The 17,158-nt window shown below is 52.5% G+C and overlaps 15 non-coding genes across 15 annotated transcripts; all 15 read right to left on the bottom strand.

Annotated features, from left to right (window-relative positions):
• Window positions 1-21: 21 nt before the first annotated feature.
• LOC146816893 (U2 spliceosomal RNA) lies at window positions 22-213 on the bottom strand. Its single transcript, XR_014964874.1, has one exon. It is a non-coding gene; the product is annotated as a U2 spliceosomal RNA (small nuclear RNA).
• A 990-nt stretch (window positions 214-1,203) lies between these two features.
• LOC146816894 (U2 spliceosomal RNA) lies at window positions 1,204-1,394 on the bottom strand. The gene has a single exon (XR_014964572.1). It is a non-coding gene; the product is annotated as a U2 spliceosomal RNA (small nuclear RNA).
• A 1,002-nt stretch (window positions 1,395-2,396) lies between these two features.
• Window positions 2,397-2,587, bottom strand: LOC146816895 (U2 spliceosomal RNA). Its single transcript, XR_014964573.1, has one exon. It is a non-coding gene; the product is annotated as a U2 spliceosomal RNA (small nuclear RNA).
• A 1,003-nt stretch (window positions 2,588-3,590) lies between these two features.
• On the bottom strand, window positions 3,591-3,781 carry LOC146816896 (U2 spliceosomal RNA). Its single transcript, XR_014964574.1, has one exon. It is a non-coding gene; the product is annotated as a U2 spliceosomal RNA (small nuclear RNA).
• A 1,024-nt stretch (window positions 3,782-4,805) lies between these two features.
• On the bottom strand, window positions 4,806-4,997 carry LOC146816897 (U2 spliceosomal RNA). Its single transcript, XR_014964875.1, has one exon. It is a non-coding gene; the product is annotated as a U2 spliceosomal RNA (small nuclear RNA).
• A 990-nt stretch (window positions 4,998-5,987) lies between these two features.
• LOC146816898 (U2 spliceosomal RNA) lies at window positions 5,988-6,178 on the bottom strand. Its single transcript, XR_014964575.1, has one exon. It is a non-coding gene; the product is annotated as a U2 spliceosomal RNA (small nuclear RNA).
• Window positions 6,179-7,169: 991 nt separating this feature from the next.
• Window positions 7,170-7,360, bottom strand: LOC146816899 (U2 spliceosomal RNA). The gene has a single exon (XR_014964576.1). It is a non-coding gene; the product is annotated as a U2 spliceosomal RNA (small nuclear RNA).
• Window positions 7,361-8,368: 1,008 nt separating this feature from the next.
• On the bottom strand, window positions 8,369-8,559 carry LOC146816900 (U2 spliceosomal RNA). Its single transcript, XR_014964578.1, has one exon. It is a non-coding gene; the product is annotated as a U2 spliceosomal RNA (small nuclear RNA).
• A 987-nt stretch (window positions 8,560-9,546) lies between these two features.
• Window positions 9,547-9,737, bottom strand: LOC146816901 (U2 spliceosomal RNA). The gene has a single exon (XR_014964579.1). It is a non-coding gene; the product is annotated as a U2 spliceosomal RNA (small nuclear RNA).
• A 975-nt stretch (window positions 9,738-10,712) lies between these two features.
• LOC146816902 (U2 spliceosomal RNA) lies at window positions 10,713-10,903 on the bottom strand. The gene has a single exon (XR_014964580.1). It is a non-coding gene; the product is annotated as a U2 spliceosomal RNA (small nuclear RNA).
• A 1,030-nt stretch (window positions 10,904-11,933) lies between these two features.
• On the bottom strand, window positions 11,934-12,124 carry LOC146816903 (U2 spliceosomal RNA). The gene has a single exon (XR_014964581.1). It is a non-coding gene; the product is annotated as a U2 spliceosomal RNA (small nuclear RNA).
• Window positions 12,125-13,152: 1,028 nt separating this feature from the next.
• LOC146816904 (U2 spliceosomal RNA) lies at window positions 13,153-13,343 on the bottom strand. The gene has a single exon (XR_014964582.1). It is a non-coding gene; the product is annotated as a U2 spliceosomal RNA (small nuclear RNA).
• Window positions 13,344-14,343: 1,000 nt separating this feature from the next.
• On the bottom strand, window positions 14,344-14,534 carry LOC146816905 (U2 spliceosomal RNA). The gene has a single exon (XR_014964583.1). It is a non-coding gene; the product is annotated as a U2 spliceosomal RNA (small nuclear RNA).
• A 990-nt stretch (window positions 14,535-15,524) lies between these two features.
• LOC146816906 (U2 spliceosomal RNA) lies at window positions 15,525-15,715 on the bottom strand. Its single transcript, XR_014964584.1, has one exon. It is a non-coding gene; the product is annotated as a U2 spliceosomal RNA (small nuclear RNA).
• Window positions 15,716-16,741: 1,026 nt separating this feature from the next.
• On the bottom strand, window positions 16,742-16,932 carry LOC146816907 (U2 spliceosomal RNA). Its single transcript, XR_014964585.1, has one exon. It is a non-coding gene; the product is annotated as a U2 spliceosomal RNA (small nuclear RNA).
• Window positions 16,933-17,158: the final 226 nt, after the last annotated feature.

The raw sequence follows: 17,158 nt of genomic DNA on the forward strand, positions 1-17,158 counted from the left end.
CAGCATTGTTTTCCCCGGGTGGGGAAGTGCACCATTCCTGGAGGTACTGCAATACCAGGTTGATGCGTGGAGTGGACAGAGCAAGCTCCTATTCCATCTCCCTGTTCCAAAAATCAATTTAATATATGGTCCCCAGATAGAGGACGTATCAAGATATTAAACTGATAAGAACAGATACTACACTTGATCTTAGCCAAAAGGCCGAGAAGCGATAACCAGAATGGTGCCAGAATTCGCACCTCCCGGAGCAATCTCCCTGGCTGACCCGGACCGGGGTCTTCCCTCGCACCGTCGCTTGAGGCCCTTTCGCCTCTTTTTCTGACTCCTAGTGGGAGCTCAGCATGTGCCCATAGAAAGGAGGTCCTGGCCTCGGGCCTTCTCCCGGCTCCCAGAGTCCTCCACGGCTCTCGCCTCGTTAGGCGTCACTTAGCATACCCACGTTGTCCTCTTTCTAGCATTTGCATGCCCCGCCCCTTCCTGTCCTCTGCTTCTAGCCGGCTGGCCGGAAAGCCTGGCAGCCGGGGGATGCTGGGAATCAGGCCAGGATGCCCTGGACAGCTCCCCGACAGGAAGTGGCCGGCGCCTCGCCCTCGCCTACCCGGGACACTGCTCCCCTGTAGCCAAAGGCCTATAGATAAGGCTTGGCCGTTCGTGGCCGTTCGGGGACGGGCGGGGCGGGCAAAGAAGGAAAAGGACTCTGTATTTTCCTTCATTGCTCAGAGAAGCCAAGGGCAGTGTCCACTTCTCTGCCTCCCTCCCTCCCTCCCTCCCTCCCTCCCTCCCTCTCTCTCTCCCTCCCTCCCTCTCTTTCCTCATCTCTTTCCGTCTCTACCTCGATCCTACTGACTTGCTGTAAAAGTTCCTCAATTCGTTCCCCAGTGAAATGGATCCAAAAACGAAGGAAACTCCGATGCTGGAAAAGCAGTCTCCTTCTGACATTTTTCTCTTCCAAAGTGCAGCGTCTGGATGGAGAAGGAAATAGAAATAAAAAAAAGTTCCAGAAAACGTGAAAAATATATAAATAAATAAATAAAGCGCGTTTGCGGCACATCAATGACATAAATACATAAATAAAGCAAGACGCGGTGACCAGGGTGGTTTTATTCGCGCGCAAACACAGTAGCGCCACTTTACAGGGTTTCGTAGTGAAGCGCTACTTTCGTTTTCTCATCTATCTTTCAACAGCATTGTTTTCCCCGGGTGGGGAAGTGCACCATTCCTGGAGGTACTGCAATACCAGGTTGATGCGTGGAGTGGACAGAGCAAGCTCCTATTCCATCTCCCTGTTCCAAAAATCAATTTAATATATGGTCCCCAGATAGAGGACGTATCAGATATTAAACTGATAAGAACAGATACTACACTTGATCTTAGCCAAAAGGCCGAGAAGCGATAACCAGAATGGTGCCAGAATTCGCACCTCCCGGAGCAATCTCCCTGGCTGACCCGGACCGGGGTCTTCCCTCGCACCGTCGCTTGAGGCCCTTTCGCCTCTTTTTCTGACTCCTAGTGGGAGCTCAGCATGTGCCCATAGAAAGGAGGTCCTGGCCTCGGGCCTTCTCCCGGCTCCCAGAGTCCTCCACGGCTCTCGCCTCGTTAGGCGTCACTTAGCATACCCACGTTGTCCTCTTTCTAGCATTTGCATGCCCCGCCCCTTCCTGTCCTCTGCTTCTAGCCGGCTGGCCGGAAAGCCTGGCAGCCGGGGGATGCTGGGAATCAGGCCAGGATGCCCTGGACAGCTCCCCGACAGGAAGTGGCCGGCGCCTCGCCCTCGCCTACCCGGGACACTGCTCCCCTGTAGCCAAAGGCCTATAGATAAGGCTTGGCCGTTCGTGGCCGTTCGGGGACGGGCGGGGCGGGCAAAGAAGGAAAAGGACTCTGTATTTTCCTTCATTGCTCAGAGAAGCCAAGGGCAGTGTCCACTTCTCTGCCTCCCTCCCTCCCTCCCTCCCTCCCTCCCTCCCTCCCTCCCTCTCTCTCTCCCTCCCTCCCTCCCTCTCTTTCCTCATCTCTTTCCGTCTCTACCTCGATCCTACTGACTTGCTGTAAAAGTTCCTCAATTCGTTCCCCAGTGAAATGGATCCAAAAACGAAGGAAACTCCGATGCTGGAAAAGCAGTCTCCTTCTGACATTTTTCTCTTCCAAAGTGCAGCGTCTGGATGGAGAAGGAAATAGAAATAAAAAAAAGTTCCAGAAAACGTGAAAAATATATAAATAAATAAATAAAGCGCGTTTGCGGCACATCAATGACATAAATACATAAATAAAGCAAGACGCGGTGACCAGGGTGGTTTTATTCGCGCGCAAACACAGTAGCGCCACTTTACAGGGTTTCGTAGTGAAGCGCTACTTTCGTTTTCTCATCTATCTTTCAACAGCATTGTTTTCCCCGGGTGGGGAAGTGCACCATTCCTGGAGGTACTGCAATACCAGGTTGATGCGTGGAGTGGACAGAGCAAGCTCCTATTCCATCTCCCTGTTCCAAAAATCAATTTAATATATGGTCCCCAGATAGAGGACGTATCAGATATTAAACTGATAAGAACAGATACTACACTTGATCTTAGCCAAAAGGCCGAGAAGCGATAACCAGAATGGTGCCAGAATTCGCACCTCCCGGAGCAATCTCCCTGGCTGACCCGGACCGGGGTCTTCCCTCGCACCGTCGCTTGAGGCCCTTTCGCCTCTTTTTCTGACTCCTAGTGGGAGCTCAGCATGTGCCCATAGAAAGGAGGTCCTGGCCTCGGGCCTTCTCCCGGCTCCCAGAGTCCTCCACGGCTCTCGCCTCGTTAGGCGTCACTTAGCATACCCACGTTGTCCTCTTTCTAGCATTTGCATGCCCCGCCCCTTCCTGTCCTCTGCTTCTAGCCGGCTGGCCGGAAAGCCTGGCAGCCGGGGGATGCTGGGAATCAGGCCAGGATGCCCTGGACAGCTCCCCGACAGGAAGTGGCCGGCGCCTCGCCCTCGCCTACCCGGGACACTGCTCCCCTGTAGCCAAAGGCCTATAGATAAGGCTTGGCCGTTCGTGGCCGTTCGGGGACGGGCGGGGCGGGCAAAGAAGGAAAAGGACTCTGTATTTTCCTTCATTGCTCAGAGAAGCCAAGGGCAGTGTCCACTTCTCTGCCTCCCTCCCTCCCTCCCTCCCTCCCTCCCTCTCTCTCTCTCTCTCTCTCTCTCTCTCCCTCCCTCCCTCTCTTTCCTCATCTCTTTCCGTCTCTACCTCGATCCTACTGACTTGCTGTAAAACTTCCTCAATTCGTTCCCCAGTGAAATGGATCCAAAAACGAAGGAAACTCCGATGCTGGAAAAGCAGTCTCCTTCTGACATTTTTCTCTTCCAAAGTGCAGCGTCTGGATGGAGAAGGAAATAGAAATAAAAAAAAGTTCCAGAAAACGTGAAAAATATATAAATAAATAAATAAAGCGCGTTTGCGGCACATCAATGACATAAATACATAAATAAAGCAAGACGCGGTGACCAGGGTGGTTTTATTCGCGCGCAAACACAGTAGCGCCACTTTACAGGGTTTCGTAGTGAAGCGCTACTTTCGTTTTCTCATCTATCTTTCAACAGCATTGTTTTCCCGGGTGGGGAAGTGCACCATTCCTGGAGGTACTGCAATACCAGGTTGATGCGTGGAGTGGACAGAGCAAGCTCCTATTCCATCTCCCTGTTCCAAAAATCAATTTAATATATGGTCCCCAGATAGAGGACGTATCAGATATTAAACTGATAAGAACAGATACTACACTTGATCTTAGCCAAAAGGCCGAGAAGCGATAACCAGAATGGTGCCAGAATTCGCACCTCCCGGAGCAATCTCCCTGGCTGACCCGGACCGGGGTCTTCCCTCGCACCGTCGCTTGAGGCCCTTTCGCCTCTTTTTCTGACTCCTAGTGGGAGCTCAGCATGTGCCCATAGAAAGGAGGTCCTGGCCTCGGGCCTTCTCCCGGCTCCCAGAGTCCTCCACGGCTCTCGCCTCGTTAGGCGTCACTTAGCATACCCACGTTGTCCTCTTTCTAGCATTTGCATGCCCCGCCCCTTCCTGTCCTCTGCTTCTAGCCGGCTGGCCGGAAAGCCTGGCAGCCGGGGGATGCTGGGAATCAGGCCAGGATGCCCTGGACAGCTCCCCGACAGGAAGTGGCCGGCGCCTCGCCCTCGCCTACCCGGGACACTGCTCCCCTGTAGCCAAAGGCCTATAGATAAGGCTTGGCCGTTCGTGGCCGTTCGGGGACGGGCGGGGCGGGCAAAGAAGGAAAAGGACTCTGTATTTTCCTTCATTGCTCAGAGAAGCCAAGGGCAGTGTCCACTTCTCTGCCTCCCTCCCTCCCTCCCTCCCTCCCTCCCTCCCTCCCTCTCTCTCTCTCTCTCTCTCTCTCTCTCTCTCTCTCTCTCCCTCCCTCCCTCTCTTTCCTCATCTCTTTCCGTCTCTACCTCGATCCTACTGACTTGCTGTAAAACTTCCTCAATTCGTTCCCCAGTGAAATGGATCCAAAAACGAAGGAAACTCCGATGCTGGAAAAGCAGTCTCCTTCTGACATTTTTCTCTTCCAAAGTGCAGCGTCTGGATGGAGAAGGAAATAGAAATAAAAAAAAGTTCCAGAAAACGTGAAAAATATATAAATAAATAAATAAAGCGCGTTTGCGGCACATCAATGACATAAATACATAAATAAAGCAAGACGCGGTGACCAGGGTGGTTTTATTCGCGCGCAAACACAGTAGCGCCACTTTACAGGGTTTCGTAGTGAAGCGCTACTTTCGTTTTCTCATCTATCTTTCAACAGCATTGTTTTCCCCGGGTGGGGAAGTGCACCATTCCTGGAGGTACTGCAATACCAGGTTGATGCGTGGAGTGGACAGAGCAAGCTCCTATTCCATCTCCCTGTTCCAAAAATCAATTTAATATATGGTCCCCAGATAGAGGACGTATCAAGATATTAAACTGATAAGAACAGATACTACACTTGATCTTAGCCAAAAGGCCGAGAAGCGATAACCAGAATGGTGCCAGAATTCGCACCTCCCGGAGCAATCTCCCTGGCTGACCCGGACCGGGGTCTTCCCTCGCACCGTCGCTTGAGGCCCTTTCGCCTCTTTTTCTGACTCCTAGTGGGAGCTCAGCATGTGCCCATAGAAAGGAGGTCCTGGCCTCGGGCCTTCTCCCGGCTCCCAGAGTCCTCCACGGCTCTCGCCTCGTTAGGCGTCACTTAGCATACCCACGTTGTCCTCTTTCTAGCATTTGCATGCCCCGCCCCTTCCTGTCCTCTGCTTCTAGCCGGCTGGCCGGAAAGCCTGGCAGCCGGGGGATGCTGGGAATCAGGCCAGGATGCCCTGGACAGCTCCCCGACAGGAAGTGGCCGGCGCCTCGCCCTCGCCTACCCGGGACACTGCTCCCCTGTAGCCAAAGGCCTATAGATAAGGCTTGGCCGTTCGTGGCCGTTCGGGGACGGGCGGGGCGGGCAAAGAAGGAAAAGGACTCTGTATTTTCCTTCATTGCTCAGAGAAGCCAAGGGCAGTGTCCACTTCTCTGCCTCCCTCCCTCCCTCCCTCCCTCCCTCCCTCCCTCTCTCTCTCCCTCCCTCCCTCTCTTTCCTCATCTCTTTCCGTCTCTACCTCGATCCTACTGACTTGCTGTAAAAGTTCCTCAATTCGTTCCCCAGTGAAATGGATCCAAAAACGAAGGAAACTCCGATGCTGGAAAAGCAGTCTCCTTCTGACATTTTTCTCTTCCAAAGTGCAGCGTCTGGATGGAGAAGGAAATAGAAATAAAAAAAAGTTCCAGAAAACGTGAAAAATATATAAATAAATAAATAAAGCGCGTTTGCGGCACATCAATGACATAAATACATAAATAAAGCAAGACGCGGTGACCAGGGTGGTTTTATTCGCGCGCAAACACAGTAGCGCCACTTTACAGGGTTTCGTAGTGAAGCGCTACTTTCGTTTTCTCATCTATCTTTCAACAGCATTGTTTTCCCCGGGTGGGGAAGTGCACCATTCCTGGAGGTACTGCAATACCAGGTTGATGCGTGGAGTGGACAGAGCAAGCTCCTATTCCATCTCCCTGTTCCAAAAATCAATTTAATATATGGTCCCCAGATAGAGGACGTATCAGATATTAAACTGATAAGAACAGATACTACACTTGATCTTAGCCAAAAGGCCGAGAAGCGATAACCAGAATGGTGCCAGAATTCGCACCTCCCGGAGCAATCTCCCTGGCTGACCCGGACCGGGGTCTTCCCTCGCACCGTCGCTTGAGGCCCTTTCGCCTCTTTTTCTGACTCCTAGTGGGAGCTCAGCATGTGCCCATAGAAAGGAGGTCCTGGCCTCGGGCCTTCTCCCGGCTCCCAGAGTCCTCCACGGCTCTCGCCTCGTTAGGCGTCACTTAGCATACCCACGTTGTCCTCTTTCTAGCATTTGCATGCCCCGCCCCTTCCTGTCCTCTGCTTCTAGCCGGCTGGCCGGAAAGCCTGGCAGCCGGGGGATGCTGGGAATCAGGCCAGGATGCCCTGGACAGCTCCCCGACAGGAAGTGGCCGGCGCCTCGCCCTCGCCTACCCGGGACACTGCTCCCCTGTAGCCAAAGGCCTATAGATAAGGCTTGGCCGTTCGTGGCCGTTCGGGGACGGGCGGGGCGGGCAAAGAAGGAAAAGGACTCTGTATTTTCCTTCATTGCTCAGAGAAGCCAAGGGCAGTGTCCACTTCTCTGCCTCCCTCCCTCCCTCCCTCCCTCCCTCCCTCCTCTCTCTCTCTCCCTCCCTCCCTCTCTTTCCTCATCTCTTTCCGTCTCTACCTCGATCCTACTGACTTGCTGTAAAAGTTCCTCAATTCGTTCCCCAGTGAAATGGATCCAAAAACGAAGGAAACTCCGATGCTGGAAAAGCAGTCTCCTTCTGACATTTTTCTCTTCCAAAGTGCAGCGTCTGGATGGAGAAGGAAATAGAAATAAAAAAAAGTTCCAGAAAACGTGAAAAATATATAAATAAATAAATAAAGCGCGTTTGCGGCACATCAATGACATAAATACATAAATAAAGCAAGACGCGGTGACCAGGGTGGTTTTATTCGCGCGCAAACACAGTAGCGCCACTTTACAGGGTTTCGTAGTGAAGCGCTACTTTCGTTTTCTCATCTATCTTTCAACAGCATTGTTTTCCCCGGGTGGGGAAGTGCACCATTCCTGGAGGTACTGCAATACCAGGTTGATGCGTGGAGTGGACAGAGCAAGCTCCTATTCCATCTCCCTGTTCCAAAAATCAATTTAATATATGGTCCCCAGATAGAGGACGTATCAGATATTAAACTGATAAGAACAGATACTACACTTGATCTTAGCCAAAAGGCCGAGAAGCGATAACCAGAATGGTGCCAGAATTCGCACCTCCCGGAGCAATCTCCCTGGCTGACCCGGACCGGGGTCTTCCCTCGCACCGTCGCTTGAGGCCCTTTCGCCTCTTTTTCTGACTCCTAGTGGGAGCTCAGCATGTGCCCATAGAAAGGAGGTCCTGGCCTCGGGCCTTCTCCCGGCTCCCAGAGTCCTCCACGGCTCTCGCCTCGTTAGGCGTCACTTAGCATACCCACGTTGTCCTCTTTCTAGCATTTGCATGCCCCGCCCCTTCCTGTCCTCTGCTTCTAGCCGGCTGGCCGGAAAGCCTGGCAGCCGGGGGATGCTGGGAATCAGGCCAGGATGCCCTGGACAGCTCCCCGACAGGAAGTGGCCGGCGCCTCGCCCTCGCCTACCCGGGACACTGCTCCCCTGTAGCCAAAGGCCTATAGATAAGGCTTGGCCGTTCGTGGCCGTTCGGGGACGGGCGGGGCGGGCAAAGAAGGAAAAGGACTCTGTATTTTCCTTCATTGCTCAGAGAAGCCAAGGGCAGTGTCCACTTCTCTGCCTCCCTCCCTCCCTCCCTCCCTCCCTCCCTCCCTCCCTCTCTCTCTCTCTCTCTCTCTCTCCCTCCCTCCCTCTCTTTCCTCATCTCTTTCCGTCTCTACCTCGATCCTACTGACTTGCTGTAAAACTTCCTCAATTCGTTCCCCAGTGAAATGGATCCAAAAACGAAGGAAACTCCGATGCTGGAAAAGCAGTCTCCTTCTGACATTTTTCTCTTCCAAAGTGCAGCGTCTGGATGGAGAAGGAAATAGAAATAAAAAAAAGTTCCAGAAAACGTGAAAAATATATAAATAAATAAATAAAGCGCGTTTGCGGCACATCAATGACATAAATACATAAATAAAGCAAGACGCGGTGACCAGGGTGGTTTTATTCGCGCGCAAACACAGTAGCGCCACTTTACAGGGTTTCGTAGTGAAGCGCTACTTTCGTTTTCTCATCTATCTTTCAACAGCATTGTTTTCCCCGGGTGGGGAAGTGCACCATTCCTGGAGGTACTGCAATACCAGGTTGATGCGTGGAGTGGACAGAGCAAGCTCCTATTCCATCTCCCTGTTCCAAAAATCAATTTAATATATGGTCCCCAGATAGAGGACGTATCAGATATTAAACTGATAAGAACAGATACTACACTTGATCTTAGCCAAAAGGCCGAGAAGCGATAACCAGAATGGTGCCAGAATTCGCACCTCCCGGAGCAATCTCCCTGGCTGACCCGGACCGGGGTCTTCCCTCGCACCGTCGCTTGAGGCCCTTTCGCCTCTTTTTCTGACTCCTAGTGGGAGCTCAGCATGTGCCCATAGAAAGGAGGTCCTGGCCTCGGGCCTTCTCCCGGCTCCCAGAGTCCTCCACGGCTCTCGCCTCGTTAGGCGTCACTTAGCATACCCACGTTGTCCTCTTTCTAGCATTTGCATGCCCCGCCCCTTCCTGTCCTCTGCTTCTAGCCGGCTGGCCGGAAAGCCTGGCAGCCGGGGGATGCTGGGAATCAGGCCAGGATGCCCTGGACAGCTCCCCGACAGGAAGTGGCCGGCGCCTCGCCCTCGCCTACCCGGGACACTGCTCCCCTGTAGCCAAAGGCCTATAGATAAGGCTTGGCCGTTCGTGGCCGTTCGGGGACGGGCGGGGCGGGCAAAGAAGGAAAAGGACTCTGTATTTTCCTTCATTGCTCAGAGAAGCCAAGGGCAGTGTCCACTTCTCTGCCTCCCTCCCTCCCTCCCTCCCTCCCTCCCTCCTCTCTCTCCCTCCCTCCCTCTCTTTCCTCATCTCTTTCCGTCTCTACCTCGATCCTACTGACTTGCTGTAAAAGTTCCTCAATTCGTTCCCCAGTGAAATGGATCCAAAAACGAAGGAAACTCCGATGCTGGAAAAGCAGTCTCCTTCTGACATTTTTCTCTTCCAAAGTGCAGCGTCTGGATGGAGAAGGAAATAGAAATAAAAAAAAGTTCCAGAAAACGTGAAAAATATATAAATAAATAAATAAAGCGCGTTTGCGGCACATCAATGACATAAATACATAAATAAAGCAAGACGCGGTGACCAGGGTGGTTTTATTCGCGCGCAAACACAGTAGCGCCACTTTACAGGGTTTCGTAGTGAAGCGCTACTTTCGTTTTCTCATCTATCTTTCAACAGCATTGTTTTCCCCGGGTGGGGAAGTGCACCATTCCTGGAGGTACTGCAATACCAGGTTGATGCGTGGAGTGGACAGAGCAAGCTCCTATTCCATCTCCCTGTTCCAAAAATCAATTTAATATATGGTCCCCAGATAGAGGACGTATCAGATATTAAACTGATAAGAACAGATACTACACTTGATCTTAGCCAAAAGGCCGAGAAGCGATAACCAGAATGGTGCCAGAATTCGCACCTCCCGGAGCAATCTCCCTGGCTGACCCGGACCGGGGTCTTCCCTCGCACCGTCGCTTGAGGCCCTTTCGCCTCTTTTTCTGACTCCTAGTGGGAGCTCAGCATGTGCCCATAGAAAGGAGGTCCTGGCCTCGGGCCTTCTCCCGGCTCCCAGAGTCCTCCACGGCTCTCGCCTCGTTAGGCGTCACTTAGCATACCCACGTTGTCCTCTTTCTAGCATTTGCATGCCCCGCCCCTTCCTGTCCTCTGCTTCTAGCCGGCTGGCCGGAAAGCCTGGCAGCCGGGGGATGCTGGGAATCAGGCCAGGATGCCCTGGACAGCTCCCCGACAGGAAGTGGCCGGCGCCTCGCCCTCGCCTACCCGGGACACTGCTCCCCTGTAGCCAAAGGCCTATAGATAAGGCTTGGCCGTTCGTGGCCGTTCGGGGACGGGCGGGGCGGGCAAAGAAGGAAAAGGACTCTGTATTTTCCTTCATTGCTCAGAGAAGCCAAGGGCAGTGTCCACTTCTCTGCCTCCCTCCCTCCCTCCCTCCCTCCCTCCCTCCCTCTCTCTCTCTCTCTCTCTCTCTCCCTCCCTCCCTCTCTTTCCTCATCTCTTTCCGTCTCTACCTCGATCCTACTGACTTGCTGTAAAACTTCCTCAATTCGTTCCCCAGTGAAATGGATCCAAAAACGAAGGAAACTCCGATGCTGGAAAAGCAGTCTCCTTCTGACATTTTTCTCTTCCAAAGTGCAGCGTCTGGATGGAGAAGGAAATAGAAATAAAAAAAAGTTCCAGAAAACGTGAAAAATATATAAATAAATAAATAAAGCGCGTTTGCGGCACATCAATGACATAAATACATAAATAAAGCAAGACGCGGTGACCAGGGTGGTTTTATTCGCGCGCAAACACAGTAGCGCCACTTTGTTTTCTCATCTATCTTTCAACAGCATTGTTTTCCCCGGGTGGGGAAGTGCACCATTCCTGGAGGTACTGCAATACCAGGTTGATGCGTGGAGTGGACAGAGCAAGCTCCTATTCCATCTCCCTGTTCCAAAAATCAATTTAATATATGGTCCCCAGATAGAGGACGTATCAGATATTAAACTGATAAGAACAGATACTACACTTGATCTTAGCCAAAAGGCCGAGAAGCGATAACCAGAATGGTGCCAGAATTCGCACCTCCCGGAGCAATCTCCCTGGCTGACCCGGACCGGGGTCTTCCCTCGCACCGTCGCTTGAGGCCCTTTCGCCTCTTTTTCTGACTCCTAGTGGGAGCTCAGCATGTGCCCATAGAAAGGAGGTCCTGGCCTCGGGCCTTCTCCCGGCTCCCAGAGTCCTCCACGGCTCTCGCCTCGTTAGGCGTCACTTAGCATACCCACGTTGTCCTCTTTCTAGCATTTGCATGCCCCGCCCCTTCCTGTCCTCTGCTTCTAGCCGGCTGGCCGGAAAGCCTGGCAGCCGGGGGATGCTGGGAATCAGGCCAGGATGCCCTGGACAGCTCCCCGACAGGAAGTGGCCGGCGCCTCGCCCTCGCCTACCCGGGACACTGCTCCCCTGTAGCCAAAGGCCTATAGATAAGGCTTGGCCGTTCGTGGCCGTTCGGGGACGGGCGGGGCGGGCAAAGAAGGAAAAGGACTCTGTATTTTCCTTCATTGCTCAGAGAAGCCAAGGGCAGTGTCCACTTCTCTGCCTCCCTCCCTCCCTCCCTCCCTCCCTCCCTCCCTCCCTCTCTCTCTCTCTCTCTCTCTCTCTCTCTCTCTCTCTCTCTCTCTCCCTCCCTCCCTCTCTTTCCTCATCTCTTTCCGTCTCTACCTCGATCCTACTGACTTGCTGTAAAACTTCCTCAATTCGTTCCCCAGTGAAATGGATCCAAAAACGAAGGAAACTCCGATGCTGGAAAAGCAGTCTCCTTCTGACATTTTTCTCTTCCAAAGTGCAGCGTCTGGATGGAGAAGGAAATAGAAATAAAAAAAAGTTCCAGAAAACGTGAAAAATATATAAATAAATAAATAAAGCGCGTTTGCGGCACATCAATGACATAAATACATAAATAAAGCAAGACGCGGTGACCAGGGTGGTTTTATTCGCGCGCAAACACAGTAGCGCCACTTTACAGGGTTTCGTAGTGAAGCGCTACTTTCGTTTTCTCATCTATCTTTCAACAGCATTGTTTTCCCCGGGTGGGGAAGTGCACCATTCCTGGAGGTACTGCAATACCAGGTTGATGCGTGGAGTGGACAGAGCAAGCTCCTATTCCATCTCCCTGTTCCAAAAATCAATTTAATATATGGTCCCCAGATAGAGGACGTATCAGATATTAAACTGATAAGAACAGATACTACACTTGATCTTAGCCAAAAGGCCGAGAAGCGATAACCAGAATGGTGCCAGAATTCGCACCTCCCGGAGCAATCTCCCTGGCTGACCCGGACCGGGGTCTTCCCTCGCACCGTCGCTTGAGGCCCTTTCGCCTCTTTTTCTGACTCCTAGTGGGAGCTCAGCATGTGCCCATAGAAAGGAGGTCCTGGCCTCGGGCCTTCTCCCGGCTCCCAGAGTCCTCCACGGCTCTCGCCTCGTTAGGCGTCACTTAGCATACCCACGTTGTCCTCTTTCTAGCATTTGCATGCCCCGCCCCTTCCTGTCCTCTGCTTCTAGCCGGCTGGCCGGAAAGCCTGGCAGCCGGGGGATGCTGGGAATCAGGCCAGGATGCCCTGGACAGCTCCCCGACAGGAAGTGGCCGGCGCCTCGCCCTCGCCTACCCGGGACACTGCTCCCCTGTAGCCAAAGGCCTATAGATAAGGCTTGGCCGTTCGTGGCCGTTCGGGGACGGGCGGGGCGGGCAAAGAAGGAAAAGTACTCTGTATTTTCCTTCATTGCTCAGAGAAGCCAAGGGCAGTGTCCACTTCTCTCCCTCCCTCCCTCCCTCCCTCCCTCCCTCCCTCCCTCCCTCCCTCCCCCTCTCTCTCTCTCTCTCTCTCTCTCTCTCTCTCTCCCTCCCTCCCTCTCTTTCCTCATCTCTTTCCGTCTCTACCTCGATCCTACTGACTTGCTGTAAAACTTCCTCAATTCGTTCCCCAGTGAAATGGATCCAAAAACGAAGGAAACTCCGATGCTGGAAAAGCAGTCTCCTTCTGACATTTTTCTCTTCCAAAGTGCAGCGTCTGGATGGAGAAGGAAATAGAAATAAAAAAAAGTTCCAGAAAACGTGAAAAATATATAAATAAATAAATAAAGCGCGTTTGCGGCACATCAATGACATAAATACATAAATAAAGCAAGACGCGGTGACCAGGGTGGTTTTATTCGCGCGCAAACACAGTAGCGCCACTTTACAGGGTTTCGTAGTGAAGCGCTACTTTCGTTTTCTCATCTATCTTTCAACAGCATTGTTTTCCCCGGGTGGGGAAGTGCACCATTCCTGGAGGTACTGCAATACCAGGTTGATGCGTGGAGTGGACAGAGCAAGCTCCTATTCCATCTCCCTGTTCCAAAAATCAATTTAATATATGGTCCCCAGATAGAGGACGTATCAGATATTAAACTGATAAGAACAGATACTACACTTGATCTTAGCCAAAAGGCCGAGAAGCGATAACCAGAATGGTGCCAGAATTCGCACCTCCCGGAGCAATCTCCCTGGCTGACCCGGACCGGGGTCTTCCCTCGCACCGTCGCTTGAGGCCCTTTCGCCTCTTTTTCTGACTCCTAGTGGGAGCTCAGCATGTGCCCATAGAAAGGAGGTCCTGGCCTCGGGCCTTCTCCCGGCTCCCAGAGTCCTCCACGGCTCTCGCCTCGTTAGGCGTCACTTAGCATACCCACGTTGTCCTCTTTCTAGCATTTGCATGCCCCGCCCCTTCCTGTCCTCTGCTTCTAGCCGGCTGGCCGGAAAGCCTGGCAGCCGGGGGATGCTGGGAATCAGGCCAGGATGCCCTGGACAGCTCCCCGACAGGAAGTGGCCGGCGCCTCGCCCTCGCCTACCCGGGACACTGCTCCCCTGTAGCCAAAGGCCTATAGATAAGGCTTGGCCGTTCGTGGCCGTTCGGGGACGGGCGGGGCGGGCAAAGAAGGAAAAGGACTCTGTATTTTCCTTCATTGCTCAGAGAAGCCAAGGGCAGTGTCCACTTCTCTGCCTCCCTCCCTCCCTCCCTCCCTCCCTCCCTCTCTCTCTCTCTCTCTCTCTCTCCCTCCCTCCCTCTCTTTCCTCATCTCTTTCCGTCTCTACCTCGATCCTACTGACTTGCTGTAAAACTTCCTCAATTCGTTCCCCAGTGAAATGGATCCAAAAACGAAGGAAACTCCGATGCTGGAAAAGCAGTCTCCTTCTGACATTTTTCTCTTCCAAAGTGCAGCGTCTGGATGGAGAAGGAAATAGAAATAAAAAAAAGTTCCAGAAAACGTGAAAAATATATAAATAAATAAATAAAGCGCGTTTGCGGCACATCAATGACATAAATACATAAATAAAGCAAGACGCGGTGACCAGGGTGGTTTTATTCGCGCGCAAACACAGTAGCGCCACTTTACAGGGTTTCGTAGTGAAGCGCTACTTTCGTTTTCTCATCTATCTTTCAACAGCATTGTTTTCCCCGGGTGGGGAAGTGCACCATTCCTGGAGGTACTGCAATACCAGGTTGATGCGTGGAGTGGACAGAGCAAGCTCCTATTCCATCTCCCTGTTCCAAAAATCAATTTAATATATGGTCCCCAGATAGAGGACGTATCAGATATTAAACTGATAAGAACAGATACTACACTTGATCTTAGCCAAAAGGCCGAGAAGCGATAACCAGAATGGTGCCAGAATTCGCACCTCCCGGAGCAATCTCCCTGGCTGACCCGGACCGGGGTCTTCCCTCGCACCGTCGCTTGAGGCCCTTTCGCCTCTTTTTCTGACTCCTAGTGGGAGCTCAGCATGTGCCCATAGAAAGGAGGTCCTGGCCTCGGGCCTTCTCCCGGCTCCCAGAGTCCTCCACGGCTCTCGCCTCGTTAGGCGTCACTTAGCATACCCACGTTGTCCTCTTTCTAGCATTTGCATGCCCCGCCCCTTCCTGTCCTCTGCTTCTAGCCGGCTGGCCGGAAAGCCTGGCAGCCGGGGGATGCTGGGAATCAGGCCAGGATGCCCTGGACAGCTCCCCGACAGGAAGTGGCCGGCGCCTCGCCCTCGCCTACCCGGGACACTGCTCCCCTGTAGCCAAAGGCCTATAGATAAGGCTTGGCCGTTCGTGGCCGTTCGGGGACGGGCGGGGCGGGCAAAGAAGGAAAAGGACTCTGTATTTTCCTTCATTGCTCAGAGAAGCCAAGGGCAGTGTCCACTTCTCTGCCTCCCTCCCTCCCTCCCTCCCTCCCTCCCTCCCTCTCTCTCTCCCTCCCTCCCTCTCTTTCCTCATCTCTTTCCGTCTCTACCTCGATCCTACTGACTTGCTGTAAAAGTTCCTCAATTCGTTCCCCAGTGAAATGGATCCAAAAACGAAGGAAACTCCGATGCTGGAAAAGCAGTCTCCTTCTGACATTTTTCTCTTCCAAAGTGCAGCGTCTGGATGGAGAAGGAAATAGAAATAAAAAAAAGTTCCAGAAAACGTGAAAAATATATAAATAAATAAATAAAGCGCGTTTGCGGCACATCAATGACATAAATACATAAATAAAGCAAGACGCGGTGACCAGGGTGGTTTTATTCGCGCGCAAACACAGTAGCGCCACTTTACAGGGTTTCGTAGTGAAGCGCTACTTTCGTTTTCTCATCTATCTTTCAACAGCATTGTTTTCCCCGGGTGGGGAAGTGCACCATTCCTGGAGGTACTGCAATACCAGGTTGATGCGTGGAGTGGACAGAGCAAGCTCCTATTCCATCTCCCTGTTCCAAAAATCAATTTAATATATGGTCCCCAGATAGAGGACGTATCAGATATTAAACTGATAAGAACAGATACTACACTTGATCTTAGCCAAAAGGCCGAGAAGCGATAACCAGAATGGTGCCAGAATTCGCACCTCCCGGAGCAATCTCCCTGGCTGACCCGGACCGGGGTCTTCCCTCGCACCGTCGCTTGAGGCCCTTTCGCCTCTTTTTCTGACTCCTAGTGGGAGCTCAGCATGTGCCCATAGAAAGGAGGTCCTGGCCTCGGGCCTTCTCCCGGCTCCCAGAGTCCTCCACGGCTCTCGCCTCGTTAGGCGTCACTTAGCATACCCACGTTGTCCTCTTTCTAGCATTTGCATGCCCCGCCCCTTCCTGTCCTCTGCTTCTAGCCGGCTGGCCGGAAAGCCTGGCAGCCGGGGGATGCTGGGAATCAGGCCAGGATGCCCTGGACAGCTCCCCGACAGGAAGTGGCCGGCGCCTCGCCCTCGCCTACCCGGGACACTGCTCCCCTGTAGCCAAAGGCCTATAGATAAGGCTTGGCCGTTCGTGGCCGTTCGGGGACGGGCGGGGCGGGCAAAGAAGGAAAAGGACTCTGTATTTTCCTTCATTGCTCAGAGAAGCCAAGGGCAGTGTCCACTTCTCTGCCTCCCTCCCTCCCTCCCTCCCTCCCTCCCTCCCTCCCTCTCTCTCTCTCTCTCTCTCTCTCTCTCTCTCTCTCTCTCTCTCTCCCTCCCTCTCTTTCCTCATCTCTTTCCGTCTCTACCTCGATCCTACTGACTTGCTGTAAAAGTTCCTCAATTCGTTCCCCAGTGAAATGGATCCAAAAACGAAGGAAACTCCGATGCTGGAAAAGCAGTCTCCTTCTGACATTTTTCTCTTCCAAAGTGCAGCGTCTGGATGGAGAAGGAAATAGAAATAAAAAAAAGTTCCAGAAAACGTGAAAAATATATAAATAAATAAATAAAGCGCGTTTGCGGCACATCAATGACATAAATACATAAATAAAGCAAGACGCGGTGACCAGGGTGGTTTTATTCGCGCGCAAACACAGTAGCGCCACTTTACAGGGTTTCGTAGTGAAGCGCTACTTTCGTTTTCTCATCTATCTTTCAACAGCATTGTTTTCCCCGGGTGGGGAAGTGCACCATTCCTGGAGGTACTGCAATACCAGGTTGATGCGTGGAGTGGACAGAGCAAGCTCCTATTCCATCTCCCTGTTCCAAAAATCAATTTAATATATGGTCCCCAGATAGAGGACGTATCAGATATTAAACTGATAAGAACAGATACTACACTTGATCTTAGCCAAAAGGCCGAGAAGCGATAACCAGAATGGTGCCAGAATTCGCACCTCCCGGAGCAATCTCCCTGGCTGACCCGGACCGGGGTCTTCCCTCGCACCGTCGCTTGAGGCCCTTTCGCCTCTTTTTCTGACTCCTAGTGGGAGCTCAGCATGTGCCCATAGAAAGGAGGTCCTGGCCTCGGGCCTTCTCCCGGCTCCCAGAGTCCTCCACGGCTCTCGCCTCGTTAGGCGTCACTTAGCATACCCAC

The sequence above is a fragment of the Triturus cristatus genome, chromosome 6 (genome assembly GCF_964204655.1).
Source record: "Triturus cristatus chromosome 6, aTriCri1.1, whole genome shotgun sequence".
Lineage (NCBI taxonomy): Eukaryota > Metazoa > Chordata > Amphibia > Caudata > Salamandridae > Triturus > Triturus cristatus.